The 18356-nt window shown below is 34.4% G+C and overlaps 1 pseudogene; it reads right to left on the bottom strand.

Annotated features, from left to right (window-relative positions):
• Positions 1-501: 501 nt before the first annotated feature.
• LOC120166010 overlaps positions 502-18356 on the bottom strand; it is a 69292-nt pseudogene continuing 51437 nt past the window's right edge.

Below are 18356 nucleotides of genomic sequence, written 5' to 3'. Positions count from 1 at the left end.
GAAACCTCTACCAATTGACAGGAAGATGAGCAATGGAGTTCCTTCCATGGCACGTTCGACGCCGTCTCTTCCCTTTCGACCTTATTCGAAAACAGAGGTGAAAACAGAGGTGAAAACAGAGTACTTACAATCCACCAATCATAACAGCAAACATGGTGGCAATGGCAATTCCTCCATTGGTGTAATGATACCTAACCAAATAACCTCCGTACCAAAGAAGAAGAGCATAACAAAAAAAGGCAACAAAGTAAGTAGCCCCCAATCTCATTCCCTTTGCGAATCCGGTTTTGTAACCGAGCTTTTGAGCAACCTTCAACGTCGAAGAGTATGCTTGTGATGCTCTTGACTCACCAACGAAAGCCATAACAATCCGAATTTTAACCACCGTATGAGATTAGCAAATACCCAGATGAGAAGGGAAATATGGGAATAAAGTGATGGAAACACAAAATTTGCACTTTTTTTTACCTGTTTTACAATATTTTCCCCTTGAGATAAAGCTTATTGGCTTTTAGCAGAAAGCTTGGCTAATATGGTTGTATGGATTGCTCCAATCACAGCAATGAGAGGAACCACTGCAAGTGTGACCAAAGCCAATTGCCATACTGCTGTAAAACCCACAACAAAATCAGAAGAGGAAACTAACGGGTTGGGGAAGAAAACATATTGAAAAAGGGTAAATTTATATTTTTTCTCTGAACTATTTAAGATTTACAAAAAGACCCATGATTAGTAAGTTATCTAAAGTTCAATGGTTCAATTTAAAATTAAACCCTTTTACTAACATGTCACATCATTAAATTAACGGAAGTAAACATTTCAGTGACCACATCTAAATTAAAACAAAACGAAAGTGACTTTGAGTTATATTTTTTGAATTCAGTGACCATACGTTTATAAAAATGAAACAAAAGTGATCAACTCTGTAGTTTACCCTTAAAATTAAGTTGTTTTTTCAAATCATCTTGTATTCTTCTATTTTCTACTTTACTGAAAGTTCTTCTCTTTTTCCCGTGATTTTTCCAACAAGGTTTTCCATGTTAAATTTTAATGTTCTTTATTTTACGATCATTTTACATTCGTTATTATAGCGTCTTCATTATGAGAAACTAGTGTCAAAGTTTTTTGGATTAGACCTGTTCACGAAAACGAAGTCAATAAAATATGAAACTTTGTTGTTGAACCACAATATCATGTTCTCATTATGGCAGTTGGAGATTATTATGCCCTTGCACGATTGGACTTAGACAATGCGTTCAAACGAGTTGATAAGAAGATATCGTTAGATTGGATAAATGAAAAAGAATGTAAGAATTAAAAGGCTCTATCTCAAAATCTTTTACTCTTATAAATTCATATTTAGTAGGATGTGTTGAAAGAAAATACAACTACAACTTTGTGGGCAAAATTGAAGCAATTATGCATGAAGAAAATATTGATAAACAAGTTGCCCCTGAAGCAACGTCTCTGCTCACACAAGTTGATAGCAAGATTGTCGCCTGAAGACCATCTGACTACATTCAAAGAGATCGTCTCTGACCTAGAGACTATGACCTTGAAGTATGACCAAGAAGACTTAGGATTGATTACTGAAGATAATTTCGCTCGTATTCTAGAAGATGCTGACTGGACAATCGAAATCTATTGATTTTTGGGCTAATTAATCCAATGAAGATATTATCAAAATAAACTCGAAAGAAAACAAATTAGTAATATCCAAACAACAAATGAGGAGTAAATAATAGTAAAAATATGTAATATTCAACACTTATCAAATTCCCCCTCACTTATTCAATGATTGTCCTCAAGCATATTTCAATCTCTATTCCCACCACTTACCAAATATTCACTCAAAAGTTTATGTCAAATATCAAGTTCAAGCATGGGTTGAAAAAGTTAGAGAAGATAATCAAATAAAAGTGACAAACTAATCCAATGAACAACAATTAATCAAATGGATAAGGGTTAGATATGCAAAGCTTTTGTTATATGCTTGTGAGATGAAATCAAACCAAGTTTAGTTTCCTCATGAGAAGCGATTGGCAGAGTGTGAGTTTTATTTGCTTCCCCTTTTGTATCACTCACTTTTTTTTTTAGTTTTTGTTTTTCTTAAATTCTTCCCTTTTTTCTACGTTTCTCTCTATTTTTTAAACTCTGTAGTCTCGACTCATCACCGAACCTTTAAATTGGAAATGAGATGACAACCCAAGCACCTAACCTCAGTTCTCCAATCTGATCACATTCAAACGATCTACTACTCACATCCGTCTCACAAAGTTATACACATGAAGATAACATTAATCACTAGCGAAATAAGAACAAGATCGCATTTAAGCAACATTAACAATTATACCACAAGGTTAAAGACTTTCATAAAATCATTTTATCGTCTCAAATCAATTATTCATGCATAACACGGTCAACTCAAGCTTGTAAACATGGGATTATGACAAAACTAACAAGCCAACCAAAGCAAGCAATATTCATAAGCATCGAAATATCCTGTTAAACCAATATAAATAAGCAATGTGAAATTCTTACTCTACCCCCTCACTTAAAGCATATTGTCCCAATACTAAAATTAAAGCATAAGAGAAGGAATAATGTAGGATTATATAATAATATGAGTTATTATCATCCCTTTAGTTAAGGGATTCCGTAAATATTCTTTCAATCCCTTATTTTAAGGGATCATATCTCTTAGGAGTAGTATCTTTCCTAACTTAGAATTTTCTAATTTAGAGATATAGTTTATATATACAAATGTAATATGTCCTATTGAATTAATAAGAAAATATAGAGACTTACACTGATTTCTACATGACATCAATTAGGTTACGATTTTTATCCGACCTAGACCATGTTTACGAATTCTATGCATACATCTCATTCTCCTACAACGGAGTTCGCTTCAAATCCAGAAAATTTTTCTGGTTATGATGCTTAATCAGATTTGTCTGGTCTTATTATCACATGTCATCGATTGAATGACAATAGCTTTCTTGAATGGTCCCAATTGGTTAAGATTTTTCTCTTGGGCTGAGAAAGATTGGGCTACGTTACTGGTGGAATCAAGAAGCTTTCTGCGACTGACACTGTTTTTGCTAAGTGGATTTGTGAAAATGGTCAGGTTATGACTTGGGTCCTTAATTCTATGACCCCGAGTATAAGCAGAAACTTTCTTTTATACAACACAAACACCAAAATCTAGAGTGTATTCTATGAAACCTACTTTAGCATTGATAACATTGTCAAATTATATCATATTGAAGATCAGGCAGTTACCCTTAAGTAGGGAACCATGTCTGTCATTCTCTACTATAATACCCTTACCGCTCTTTAGCAGTAATTAGATTTGTATGCACAACATGATTGGGAAAATCTAAGAGATATTATCCTTTACCAGCAAATTATCACTCAACGAAGTCTTTTTCAATTTATTTAAAGGTTAAACAAAGACTTGGACGAGGTTTGTGATAAGGTCTTGTATATTTCTACTCTTTTCTCCATTCAAGAGGATTTCTCTATTGTCAAGAATGAAGAAAGTCGACGATGTGTGATGCTGTTTGCTGAACCATATTCCCATCCTGAAGGATCTGCCTTACTCACCCATCAATCATCTCCCACATCCAAACGGGGGAGACCTTGGTGTGATCATTGTAAAAAGTCCGGCCACTATAAGGAGAAGTGTTGGAAGCTTCATGGTAAGCCTTAGGATTAGAAGTCCAAGAACCATCGCGATAATAAATCAAGCCTAATCGCTGCCGCATCTGTCACTAACTTCACCAAAGAATAGATTACTGAACTTAAAAAATTTATTTGGAAAGTTTCAGGAGCCTTGTTATGGTAATCTGGTCATGCAAGAACCAGAAGGTAACCCTTCTACTACAATTTTTTTCTCATCCCAACTGACTCCTATTTGGATCATGGATTCTGGTGCTACAAATCATATGGTTGGTAACAAGACTTTGTTTCACAATTTGCCCAACATTTGGTAAAGCCGTCAAAACGGATGATAGTTCCTTGTGTAAAATAGAAGGACATGACACTGTTCTTAAAAATGTTCTCTTAGTACCAAATCTGGCTTGCAATCTTGTTTGTGTTAGTAAACTTTCCATAGACTTGTACTGCTCCAGAATTTTTAATGATCTTGATTGTACTTTGTGGGCACTGAACTCAAAGAAGATGATTAGTAAAGCTAGCTTGCAGAATGACCTCTACATCCTCCCTTCCTCCCTAAAACTGAGATATCCAAATCTTTAACCGCTTTAGGAAAAGTTAATATTGTTATGTCATGGCACTTTCGTGTAGGCCATCCTAGTTTCCAATACCTTGAAAAATTGTTTCCTGCTCTATTCATTAATAAAAGGCCAAATTCTTTTTCTTGCAATGTTTGCTCTCTTGCCAAACATACTAAATCATCTTATTTTTCTTCTACATACAAGCATTTTCACCATTTTGCTTTGATCCACAATGATATTTGGGGCCCTTCTCGAATGAAGAATGCTGATAATTGCAAGTAGTTTATCACTTCATTTATGATCACAGTAGGATAACTTAGACTTATTTGTTGAAAGATAAATTTGAAACTACTGGTGTTTTTGTGCAATTTTATAACATGGTTATCACTAAATTTGGGTCTAAAATCTAGCTCTTTAAATATGATAATGGTAGTATTTTTTTGCTAGGTCTTTGGGAATTTTTTCAGGGAAAAAGGCATGGTTCAACTTAGTTCTTGTGGTGGAACTCCATAGCAAAACGATATTTCCAAAAGAAAAAATAGGCACCTCCTTGAAGTTACTCGTTCTCTTCTATTTACCCCTAATGCTCCCAAATATTTATGGGGGAAAGCCTTATTAACTTCCACATATTTAATCAACTGAATGCCTAGTAAGGTTTTACAATTTCAAATACCTCAATCTATATTTTTGCAACAATTTTCCCATTTTAAGCCTATCTCATCCATTCTGCCACTTAAAATCTTTGGTTGTATTGTTTTTATCTAAAATATTACTCCTAATAAGTTCAAGTTAGATCTTAAGTCTCTAAAATGTGTACTAGTTGGTTATTCTTCACTTAAGAAGGGTTATAAATGCTATCATCCTCATTCTAAATGAATTTTTACCACTATGGATATAACCTTTTATGAGCAAGATCATTATTTCACTCCGGTTGAAATTCAGGGGGAGACATGGAGGGATTTTCAGCTACATCAGGTATCTTCTCCAAATCTCCATTCTCAATCTTCAGAATTGTCATCATTTTTATCTTTACCTATAGATTTTTCATGTGTTTCTACTCCCATTAATTATCTTGTAATACCTATCACTAATTCACCCACACCTACTTTAAACACCCTTCCTGAAAATACACCTACTCTCATTAATAGTTTTTCAAAAGCAACACCACCCAAACAGCTTCGTGTCTATACAAGGAAAAGAAAACATATCCCTAAGGTTGTTTTGCAATCTTATTCTTACCGAGAATTGGATTTGAGTCCAGCTGCTGAAATGGAAGTTTTCTATTAGATGACTTCCTGATTGCTATTAGAAAATGGGTTAGACAGTGCACCAAGCATCATATTGGAAAGTTTGATGGTTACAATTTATTGATGCCTTCTTTTCAAGCATTTACAATAACCTTGGATAAAGAACATGTTCCTACAAGCATAACAGAAGCTCTAAATGATCCAAAATAGAGAAGGGTCATTGAAGAGGAAATTTGTGCACTAGAGAAAAATGTTAATTGGACCGTTACATATATTCCTTAAGGAAAAAAGGTCATTGGATATAAATGGATCTTTGCTGTAAAGTATAACTCCAATGGTAGTATCCAATGATATAAAGTTAGACTAGTGGCCAGAGGCTTTACGCAAATATATGTGATAGATTTCACAAAAACTTTTGCACCTGTGGTAAAGCTTAACATTGTTCGAGTATTCCTAAGTTTGGCTATAAATTACGATTGGCAATTACACCAACTTGATGTCAAAAATGCAGTTCTTAATGGCATGCTAGAGGAAGAAGTCTATATAAAATTACCACCTGACTTAAAGTCTACTGAAGGTAGTAACGAGGTTTGCAAGCTCAACAAGTCTCTATATAGGTTAAAATAATCACCTAGAGCTTCGTTCGAGTAGTTCACTAAAGTCATTCTTAAAAATGGCTACAAAAAGTCCCTTGTCGATCATACTATTTTCATCAAGGTAACTTCTACAAATAAGAGAGCTATCCTAATCGTGTACGTGGATGACATAATTCTTACTAGAGATGATGAGGAAGATATTAACAATTTGAAGAAGTTGTTAAACAGGGAATTCGAAGCCAAAGACTTGGGGAAACTACGGTATTTCCTAGGAATAAAGGTGGCAAGATCAAAAGAACGACTTGTGATCAACCAAGGAAAGTATGTACTTGATTTACTCAAAGAAACTGGTTTTCTTGTTTGTAACCCGACTAATACACCAATGGATGCAAACTTGGGATTCAACAAAGAAGATGGGTCCTTAGTAGACAGAGAGAAATTTCAAAGATTAGTTAGGAAACTAAATTACTTATCCTTGACAAGGCCATATATAGCCTTTCCCGTAAATGTGATAAGTTAACACATGACTAATCTACTGAAGAGTATATGGCAACATCAAATAGAATTCTCAAGTACTTGAAGAAAACTCCAGAACACGTCTTAATGTTTAAAAAGACACATGACAGAACCGTCAAGATTTTTATAGACTCTAGATGGGCTGGATATCTCACTGAAAAAAGATCCACTAGTGGCTACTGCACTTTTGTTTGCGGTAACCTTAAAACTTGGAGAAGTATGAAACAATCTATCATTTCAAGAAGTAGTGCTAAAGCTAAATTTAGAGCACTAACATTAGGAATATACGAAGGAATTTGGCTACTTAAATTAAAGAATTTGACACTAATCAGGATGATCACTTTAAAGTTTTGTGTGATAATCAATCTACCATTCTGATTGCCAAGAACCCAATTCAACATGACCGAACAAAGCATGTTGAGATGATATGCATTTTATTGTTGATCAAGTTAACAAAAAGACAACCACCATTTCATACATTCCTTCATATGAACATATTGCAGACATTCTTACTAAAGCTTTGCCAAAGCCTGTTTTCAATAAATTTCTATTCAAGTTGGGATTACATAATGTATATTCTCTAGCTTGAGGTGGAGTGTAAGAATTATGGAATTATATGAGTTGTTACCATCCCTTTAATTAAGGGATTCTATAAATATTCTTTCAATCCCTTATTTTAAGGGATCATATCTCCTAAGATTAATATATTTCTAACTTAGAGTTTCCTAATTTAGATACATAGTTTGTATATACAGATACAATACTTCCTATTGAATTAATAATAAAATAAATATACTTACACTAATTTCTATAAATAGAGATATTCTCCATATCTAGTGTCAGACGTGACTGCAACCTCGACGAGTGAGCGATGGTAATGAAAAAAAAATCACTATTCGACTGCAAATACCAGATCTACTCCAAATTTGTTCGATTGAAAATTTAGGATATTTGAAAATTCAAATATAATAAGTATAAAATTAAGATAAATAAATAAAATAAAATTGAAAACAAATATAAACTAAACAAATGAAAAAAAATAAAATAGGTTGCCTCCCATTAAGCGCTTTGTTTAACGTTGTTTAACTCGACGACCTGATCCAGACTATAGGTTCATCTAAAATAATTTCCTCGATCACACAAGCTAGATTGTTTTCGTAATACAACTTTAATCATTGAATATTTACTTTAAAATGAGTTCTTGAATCATCTTGAATCATCTTTGAAATGAGTTCTTAAATCATCTTTAGTTTTATCCTGATATATTTGTGCATTGTCGTAAGTGTTGCAATGAATTTCTTCAAGCTCTTGAATATGAAATTTTATAGTTTCACCGATTACATCTATCTTTATATTGCATTCTTTAACTGCCCAATATGCTTTATGTTCCAATTCAACCGATAAGTGAATCAGTTTACTAAAGACTATAATAATATAACAATTTCCAAAAGATGAAACAAATGGACCCATATAATCAATACCCCATACATCAAATATTTCAAAAATATGTATGGATTAAATGGCATGTCGTTACGACAACTTCAATTACATGCGCTGACATTTTTCATAAGATTTAGAAAATATTAAGCTAGAAAAATCCACTTTCAAGAATTTTGTGTGCAGTTCTTTTTAGTCCAAAATGACGTTTGCAAAAGTAAGACTGGAAAAAATTAAGGATGAAATTTACATCGATTTCATCACCACAACATCGAATTACCTGATCCGAGTAATGTTTTCAAAGATATGGATCGCCCCAAATATATAATCGAGACTCTCAGTTGATACGACTTACCTTAGATCGTGATATATTAGATGGAAGTATCCCGATGGCTAAATAATTAACCATGTCCGTTTACCATGTTATAGTTTATTGCACCAATAATAGATATTCTTCAAGGAACTATTCTTGAACTGGTACATCAAAGTGAGAGATAGGGAGTCTACTTAGATGGTCGATGAATAAATTTTCACATTATTTTTATCCTTAATTTGAAGATTAAACTCTTGTAAGAGTAAAATCCATCGAATTAAACGCGGTTTTGCCTCATTCTTACTTTGAAAATATTTCAATCCTACATGATCAGAGTAAACAACAATATTAGTACCGAGAAAATAAGAATAAAATTTATCTAAGGAAAAAATAATAGCAAAAAACTCCTTTTTAGTAGTTGAGTAATTTCGTTGAGTTGCATCTAGTGTCCTAGACACATAGGCTGTCACGTGATGCTCCTTACTAATTTTCTGCCCAAGCATGAATCCTACACTTGAATCACTCACATTGAACATAATCTCAAAGGGAAAATCTCAATTAGGAGGTTGAACTATGTGTGCTGAGACAAGTTGTTCTTTGCGGACATCAAAAACATCTTTGCATTCATCTTTAAAGTCAAAAGCTTTATCTTTTTGTAAAAGATTGCAAAGAGGTTGTGATATCTTGGAGAAATTCTTGATAAACTTGCATGAACAAGAAAAGAGTAAACATCTCTCATATTTTTGGGGTATGGGAGTAAGGGAATAGTATCAATTGTATTCAAGGCATTATTTCAAGACATTGGTTAAATTTAAAAGACATTCATCAAATGAATTACCATATATAGTAAAGTCGTAAATGAATACTTCAATTACTTTCTTTTTGTAATAAGAAAGTTTACTAAGGATGCATATTTGGAATGTAGCGGTGGCATTACAAAGGCCGAAAGGCATTCTTCGATAAGCGAATGTGCCAAAATGACATATGAATGTCATTTTTTCTTGGTTTTCAAGCACTACTGGATCTAAAAAAACCTAAAAATCTATCGAGACAATAGTAGTGAGATTTACCGACTAAACATTTGATCATTTAATCAATAAAAAGAAGTGAAATTTGATCTTTTCGAGTTAAAGAATTCAGCTTCTTGTAATGGATACAAACACTCCATGCGTTTTGAACTCGTGTAGGAACTAGTTCGCTTTCAAAATTTTCAACTATCGTCACTCCAGTTTTCTTAGGAACCACATGGACCAGACTTACCTATTACTATCAGATTTCGGGTATATGATGTCGACGTCTAAAAGCTTTTGAATTTCTTTCTTCACTATCTCCATCATTGGAGGATTACGACGCCTTTGACCTTCTCGGGATGATTTTGTGTCATCTTCAATCTTAATCTTTTGTAAACATATTGATGGACTAAACCCATTGATATCGACTATAGTGCATCCCATTGCTTCCTTGTAGGCCCTCAAAACTGTCTCTAAGTTTTCTTCCTCCTCATTTGAAAGCTTATTTGAGATAATGATTGTTATCTATTAGGAATGCTTATTTAAGATGGTCCGGTAACTGCTTCAACTTGATTTGTAGTGCCAACAAAATAGAAAGTAAAAGTTTAGATTTACATGGAGTTATGCATAAATCAAAATGAATAGAAAAAATATTTTCCAACTCTCTAATTTCTTCCTTGTGATTTTTGAATTCCTGCAGAAATCATCGAATAAGTTAGTTTCAACAAAATCATCCACCAAAGGCTCAATATCATCAACAAAATTAATGCTTGCAATATTATTTGGATATTTCACCGCCTTGTAAACGTCGAACTTAAAAACTTCACATAGAATTTCATAGTAAGAGTTCCACTCTTAACATTAATTTTGGCATATGCAATGATCAGGAATGGCCGACCAAGAAAGATTTAAGATGAAGTATTGATTCATTCATTTTCTATGTTGATGAGATAGAAATCCACTGGGAAAATTAAATTGTTTACCTTAACTAGTAGGTTCTCAAGAAAACCTTCGAGATAAGTAACAGATCAATCAATGAGTTGAATCGTTACTTTAGTTCCCTTCAAAGACTCAACAGAAAGTGAGTTGTAAATACAAAGAGACATAACATTTATGAAATCACCTAAAACAAACATAGCTTGTTTAATTCCTACCTTATCGATTTTACAAGGAATATAAAACATACCTTGATCCTTTAGTTTAGGTGGAAACTTACGTTGAAAAAAACTGATACATTCTCACATAAATTTACCTTTTCATTACTAGTAAGTCTCATTTTGGTTGTGAAAAGATCTTTCAAGAATATTTCATATCTTGGTACTTTTCGGATTACCTCAAGAAGCGATATATTTATCTATGTTTTTTGGAAAAAAATCGAGAATGTCTTTTTCCTCAGCTTGTTTGTCACGTTTAACTAACCTTGTAGGAAAGGGAGGTGGGATAACATAGGGAGATGGCGCGAAAAAGGTTGACAATAAATCTTTCTTTTTTCTTTGTGATCATGTGTCAGCCTTTTTTTTTGTGGAATCTTGATTCTTTTTCTTTCTCCCCTACATCAATTACTTTTTTCTGGGAGTCTGCGATAACATCTTCTCTTAAGACAGTTTCGATCGCTCAACGATGGACTCCAGTGAAGGTTTCGGTAGTTGGTATGACTATTGTGGGGTCAACCTCAGTTGATATGGCTAATTTGGTCTAGGATTTTATGCATAGCTGAAGTTCGAATGAACTCTCCATCTTGAATTATAGGCATTTATGTGAGGATTGTAAGGTCTATAGGAGGTCATGGAAAATTGCTAATTGCATTTACTTCTGTGGTAGTGTCTTCTTGTAATATCGGATAACAATCTGTGGGATGGTCTGACATTGTGCATATTCCGCAAAGTCTACCGGTACCTATTTTGCCTGGAACAAGAGATTGAACAATATCAACTAACTTATCAATTTTAATTTACAATGAAGTTGTACTTATCTCATGAACCAGACGAGCAGGTTCATTAGAAGAGCCAATCTGTTGAGAATTAGAGGTCATGGTAGAAATTAAATTTTTGGCCACATGTGGAGTCATTTTCACAAGTGTTCATCCACTAGTTACATCAATTATCTTTATCTCCAAAGAAAGCAAGACTTTATAGAAATATTAGAGGAGAGTTTGTTTGGTTAACCCGTGTTGTGGAAAGCTAGCAAGAGTTTCTTGGATCGTTCCCAAGAGTCGTATAATGACACTCCATACTTTTTTTAGATTCTTATGATGCTTTTGTCTTTATTCACTCGCCTTCGTTGCAAGGAAGAACTTATTAAGAAAAAAGACGAGTCATGTCAGCCCAAGTATCAACATAATTAGGCGGTAACTAAAATAGTCAATCTTTAGCCAAATATACCAAGGAAAAAGGAAAAGCGCGAAGTTTAATCTAATTCTCGGATCCTCTTCTAGTTTCATGCTAGAGCAAACCATATAAATTTAGTTAGATGTTTGTAATTATTTTTACTCGAAAACTCATGGAAAATAGGTAGAAGATGGATCAAGCTGGTCTTGAGTTCAAATGGTGTTTCTCTATTTAGGAATGCAATACATATAGTTGTTGTTCGGCAGGTGCCGCAAAGCATTGTTGGATTATTTTATTAGTCATAGGGATTGGTTTATTATGTAGGTATTATAGGTTAGGTAGGTTTCATCCTTTTTGTTGTATTCTTTCCCTAAGCTACTGCTTCGATCTCAGGTTCAAAATCAACTAGTTCGCCCAGATTTTTCCTGGTCATAAACCAAAACAAACAATATCAGTAATTTGTTGAAGTCCCTAGAACCAAATTGACAAGCATCATAATTATCAAATAAATTAAGCATTCCTCTCAAATAAATAAGCTAAGAATATAGTATAGAGAATAGAGGGTTGATCCGTAGGGACTTAGAAATTTCCAATGTCAGTTTGAATTGATTTTGATCCAATAAAACTAAAAAGAAAAATAAAAGGGGTTTATTAAAATAAATTGAATAAGTTGAAATAAATAAAAATAAGAAAATAGATGATTGAAAAATAATTATGATGAGATATAGCCTCAAACTTTGCTTCGCCTCAATTTGTATTAATCATTGAAATAGATTTTACTCAGGAATTCTTGCTGGTTACAATCTACAAGGCCTAACCCTTGTAACTTGCTATTCTCTCATGTGAACTAATTTCCAAAGTGAATCATTGGAATTTAATCTTTGTTTGGATTAATAACATCTACCGATGTTAACACCAATGCTAATTTAAATGCTGGAAAAGACCGTACGCAAATTATGGTATCTCAATGAGAGTCGAACATGATCTTGATTTCCCTTAGCAAACCGCTGTTAAGTTTGTTATTAGGAAGTTGAATTTGCTACAAGCTGACTCTTCTCCCCAACGGTAAATTAAAACATTCAAGTCAAGGTGCACTCTTTGAATTGAAAGTGTTGATATATTTAAAGGAAAAACCGATTGCCAGTCCTAATTTGTAGAAAATCAAGAAAGATACATGAAGGTATAAAACGCTTTTCAATTCTCACAAAATGGATTGAGTTGATTCTTAGCTTTTGGCTAATAAGAAAATTAGCTAAGCATGTTAGAAATCATACTTAACATTATGAAAAGAAAATAAAGAGATGAAATAGATGAAAGAAAATTAGGAATTTAATAAATAGCCAAGGAAATATAAATTCCGATATGAGTTCAAAGATTAAACCTAAGGAGTATTTATAACCCGAAAGTTCTAAGTAAATAAAATGACTAATTCTTAATCAAACTAAAAATCCTACCAAGAGTTCTAGTGAAATAACTAATTACTAAATAAAATAATAATAAAATAATCAAACTAAAAATCCTAAATAAAAAATTAATAATCAAATAATCAAACAAAAAATCCTAAATCTAAAAGGTTTATCAAAAAAGATAAAAATAAATATTTAAATCTTGTACTTCTGGTTGAATTCTTCTTCATCTTATGAATAACCTTATGCCAGGTAAATTCCAATTAAATATTCAAGATAATTCTACTCGTTTTCTAGAAGATATTGACTGGACAATCAAAATATGTTGGTTTTTGGGCTAATTAATCCAATGAAGCTCCTATCCAAAATAAACCCGAAAGGAAATAAATTAGTAATATCCAAATGACAAAAGAGGAGTAAATAATAGTAAAAATATGAAATATTCAACACTTATCAATTCCCCTATGTTTATTACCTATTTCTTACCCGTCCTTGAGAGACACCATCTTGTACATTCGTGAAACACTTACTCTTGGAGACATTTATGATAACATGCATTTGTACGAAAATATGAAACATCTTGTAGATGGATCAGAGTCTCAAGCAGTAGTGGATGAGTCGACTAATAACAATAAAAGAAAAAAAGAATGTAATTCTATAGGTAAAGACACGACCATGTGAAAATACTCAATTTGTAGTAAATTTTTTAATTTTTGCAAGAAAATGTTACATTAAATTAGAGTGTTACAAGTTACATAACAAAATCAAAATCTAGTGAGTACAACTTAGCGAAGGAGTGCAATGATAGAGAACTCATTGTTGCAACTGCCAACAATTCAAAAGCAAGGAATGGATCATCGACTCTATATATACCTATCATATGTTCGTCAATCATGATTGTTTCAACATGTGTTGTTTTGATGGGTAATAATGCCTATTGTAGAATTATAGGGATAAGAATAATCAAAATTAAGATGTTTGATGATGTCATCCAAACTCTTAGTGAAGAACAACATGTATCATATCTAAAGAGAAATCCAATTTTGTTAAGTATTATGCTAAAGCTGAAGTTCTAAAGGCCGACAAAGGTTCCCTCATAATGATGAAAAGGTTAAAAGAAAATTATTATATTATATAATGTTTGGGGTTTCATAGTTGAAAGTGATATTGGTATTACATCCCTCACTTTGTCAGATGAAGTTATCACGAAACTTTGACATATGCCCCTAGGGAATATTATTGGGAAATAAAACTGAGAACAAGTAATTTCCCTATAACCAGATTAGTGAGAATGCAAAATAAAAGCGGAAAAATAATACCCAAAACTGATAACAGAGTTCAACCATTGTGTTTACGTCTCCGGACTGCTGCAGATCTTTTACTAAGAGAAAATTTACAAGTGTTTACAAAACACTCACTACTCACAAGAAACTCTCTAGTATTGGGAGAAAGAAATGATTTTGAGATGATTTTGAAGCTAAATGGGCTAGAGTATTTATAGTTAAAGCTTAAGGACTAATCTTATAAATACCCTAAAGTGTGTAGTGGCTAAAATGTAATTAACCCAAACATATTTTAATTAAAAAATTAGGGTACCGAATTCAGTGCCCCCTTTGTTGAAAACCCATGCAAAAAAACGGTGCCCCCTATAGCCTTCATTGTTGACTTTACAATCTCCCACTTGAAGACTGATTTTAATCTGTCTTCTCACCTCGATCGTTGCAGCAGCATTGCTGGTCTTGTTACTCTAGCATGCCAACTGAAGCTGAACACAACTTCAATTTGTCCATGGTCACCGTCTTTGTCAACATATCTGCCGGATTTTGAGCTCCACTAATCTTTTCAAGTTTCAAAATCCCATCTTCCAAAAGAGACCGGATAAAATGATATCGCAATTATATGTGCTTGGTTCTGTAATGAAAAGACAGATTCTTCGCTAGATGGATAACACTTTGACTGTCGCAATACAACACATTGTTTTCTTGTTTCTTGCCTAACTCTTCCAAGAAACTTTGGAGCCAAACGATCTCCTTGCTGGCTTCTCTAACAGCGACATATTCTGCTTCAGTTGTGGAGAGAGAAACTATATTCTGTAGTTGAGAAACCCAACTTACTACGGTTCTTCCTAGAGTATAGATATACCCTGTAGTGTTTCTTCTGATGTTGACATTTCCGGTAAGTCAGCATCTACATAGCTTGTCAGTATCGTATCTCCACCTTTGAAACAAAGTGTTTTGCTTGTAGTACCCCGCAGATATCTGAGGATCCATTTGACTGCTTCCCAATGTACCTTGCCTGGATTATTCATGCACCTGCTAACAGCTCCCACTGCATGAGCAATATTTGGTCTAGTACAAACCATGGCATACATCAGACTTCCAATTGCTGAGGTATACGGCACATTCACCATGTGTGCTCGTTCTTCATCTGTCTTTGGTGACTGTTCTTTGGAGAGTCTAAATTGAACACCTAAAGGTGTACTTACTGGTTTAGCATCTTGCATGTTGAACCTGGAGAGTACTTTGTTGATGTACTCAGCCTGTGACAACATCAAAGTCCCCAACTTTGTGTCTCTCTTAATCCTCATCCCAAGAATCTGCTTTGTAGCGCCCAGATCCTTCATAGCAAACTGCTTCGACAATTTTTGGTTTAAGTGTATAATCTCTTGCTTGTCTGAGCCTGCAACGAGCATGTCATCAACGTACAATAATAAAATAATGAAGCTATTTTTGAACCTCTTGATGTAACAACAATGATCTGCTTGGCATATGGTAAAATCAATGCTACTCATGAAGCTATCGAACTTCTTGTACCACTATTTAAGAGCTTGTTTTAAACCATACAAGCTTTTCTTCAACCTGCATACCAAAATTTTCTTTCCTGCCTCTATGAAGCCTTCTGGCTGCCTCATATAGATTTCTTCCTCCAAATCACCATGAATGAAAGCTGTCTTTACATCAAATTGCTCAAGATGTAAATTTTCTGCAGTTACAATTTTCAGTACCAATCTGATTGTAGACAGTTTTACAACTGGAGAGAAAATTTCATTTTAGTAAATACATTCCTTTTACTGAAAACCTTTGACAACCAATCTTGCTTTGTAGCGTTTTCTCCCATCGTGCTCTTCTTTGATCCTGTAGATCCACTTGTTATGGAGCGCTTTCTAGCCTGGTGGTAATTCAGCTAATTCCCACATCTGATTTGACATAAGCGAGTCCATATCATCTTTCATGGAAGACTCCCACTTAACTGAATCCTCCACCTGCATTGCTTCATCATAACACTCTGGTTCACCATTGTCAGTCAGCAACAAGTAGTGCAAATAAGGCGAATAACACTGGGTTGGTTTACGAATTTTGGAGGAGCGTCTCAGTTCTGGTGTGCTTGGTTCTTCTTGAACTGCTTCAGGACTGATTTGAACATCATTTCCAGAAATCTCCTCGAACTCAGCAAATTCCTTTGTTTCAGCTTAGGTATTTGAGCTACTTGATTCTATGGTTGCCTTGTCTTTGTACATCACATTTTCATTGAAAATGACATCTCTACTTCTGATGATCTTTCGATTTTCGTAATCCCAAAAGCGGTAACTAAACTCATCACCGTCATAACCAACAAAGACACATTTGTTAGACTTGGCATCAAGTTTACTTCTTTCAGCAGAATCTATGTATACATAAGAAATACAACCAAACACTCTTAAGTGTGAAAGGTTTATTTCTTTCTTGCTCCAAACTTCCTCTGGTATTCTTCCATCCAAAGGAAATGAGGGTCCATGGTTGATCAGGTAAGCTGCAATGTTGATAGCTTCAGCCCATAGAAATTTGGACAATTCGGCATGTATCCTTATACTTCTGGGACATTCATTCAGAGTTCTGTTCATGCGCACTGCTACGCCATTCTACTGCAGTGTCATGGGAACTGTTGTCTCCATCTTGATCCCATTGTTTGCGCAGAAATATTTGAATCTACTATTTTGTATTCTCCTCCATTATCATACCTCAACCGCTTGACTTTCAAACCAGTCTCATTTTCCACCATGGCCTTCCATTTTCTGAAGGTATCAAGACTTCTGATTTCTTCTTCAGAAAATAAACACACACCTTTCTTGTATAATCATCGATGAAGGTGACATAATATAACGAGACTGCAAGAGATGGAACTAGAGATGGTCCCCATACATCAGTATGAACCAACTCTAACTTTTTAGCCTTGGGTGTCTTGCCAATCTTTGCAAAGCTGACTTTCTTTTGTTTGTCAAAGATGCAATCCTCGCATAGTACGATATATATATTCTTTAGATTCGGCAGCTTCCCTTTTGACAAAAGTGTATGGCCAAGCCTTTGGTGCCATAGGTTTGATTTTCCATCAGCATCTGCTGCAGCAATGATATTCTCTAAGTTTGAGGTTACATAGAGAGTACCAATCTTCTTACCACGAGCAATGACGAGTGCTCCTTTGGTAATCTTCCATTCACAGCCTGAAAATGTTGTACTATAACCTTCTCCATCAAGTTATCCTACAGAAATCAAATTTCTTTTGAGGCCAGGAATATGTCTAACTCCTTTCAGTGTCTAGGTGGTCTGGTTTGGCAGCTTTAATCGGATGTCTCTTTTTTCGACGATCTTCAAGGTTTCATCATCAGCTAGATGAACCTTCCCAAAATCACCACTGACATAGTTCTCCATGATTTCTCGGCATGGGGTGGAGTGGAAAAATGCCCATGAATCCAAGATTCATGATTCAATCAGACTGTTGACGCTTAGAATCATGGCATCACCTGTTTCCTCTATCACGTTGGCAGATTCCTGTGCTCCAGTATTTTTCTTCGATGCTCGACAATCTCTTTTAAAGTGACCCTTCTTGCTGTAGTTATAACAGGTAAAATCTTTATTTCCCGTTCTTGATTTTCCCCTTCTGGATTTAGATCTGCCACGATTTGAATTTCTTTATGAAGTTCTCCCTTTGGACTCCGTGTGCAAGGCTGAGTAGGTTGATGCTTCACCCGATTCTCTCCGTCGAATTTCTTCGCTTAGTACCAGATCCCAAACATCGTCGAATTTCAATTTACTATTTCCCGACGAGCTGCTAACTGCTGTAACAGTAGCATTCCAACTGTCTGGTAGAGATGATAAGAGAATTAAAGCTCAAACTTCATCATCGAATTTAATTTCCATAGAACTTAACTAGGTTGTAATTGTGTTGAGTTCATTTAGGTGTTGAGCCACTGATGCCCCTTCCGCCATCCGCAAATTGAATAATCGCC

This window comes from Hibiscus syriacus, unplaced genomic scaffold, assembly GCF_006381635.1.
Source record: "Hibiscus syriacus cultivar Baekdansim isolate YM2019G1 unplaced genomic scaffold, ASM638163v2 tig00111621_pilon, whole genome shotgun sequence".
NCBI classification, from domain to species: Eukaryota; Viridiplantae; Streptophyta; class Magnoliopsida; order Malvales; family Malvaceae; genus Hibiscus; species Hibiscus syriacus.
This window is presented reverse-complemented; position numbering and strand designations above follow the sequence as displayed.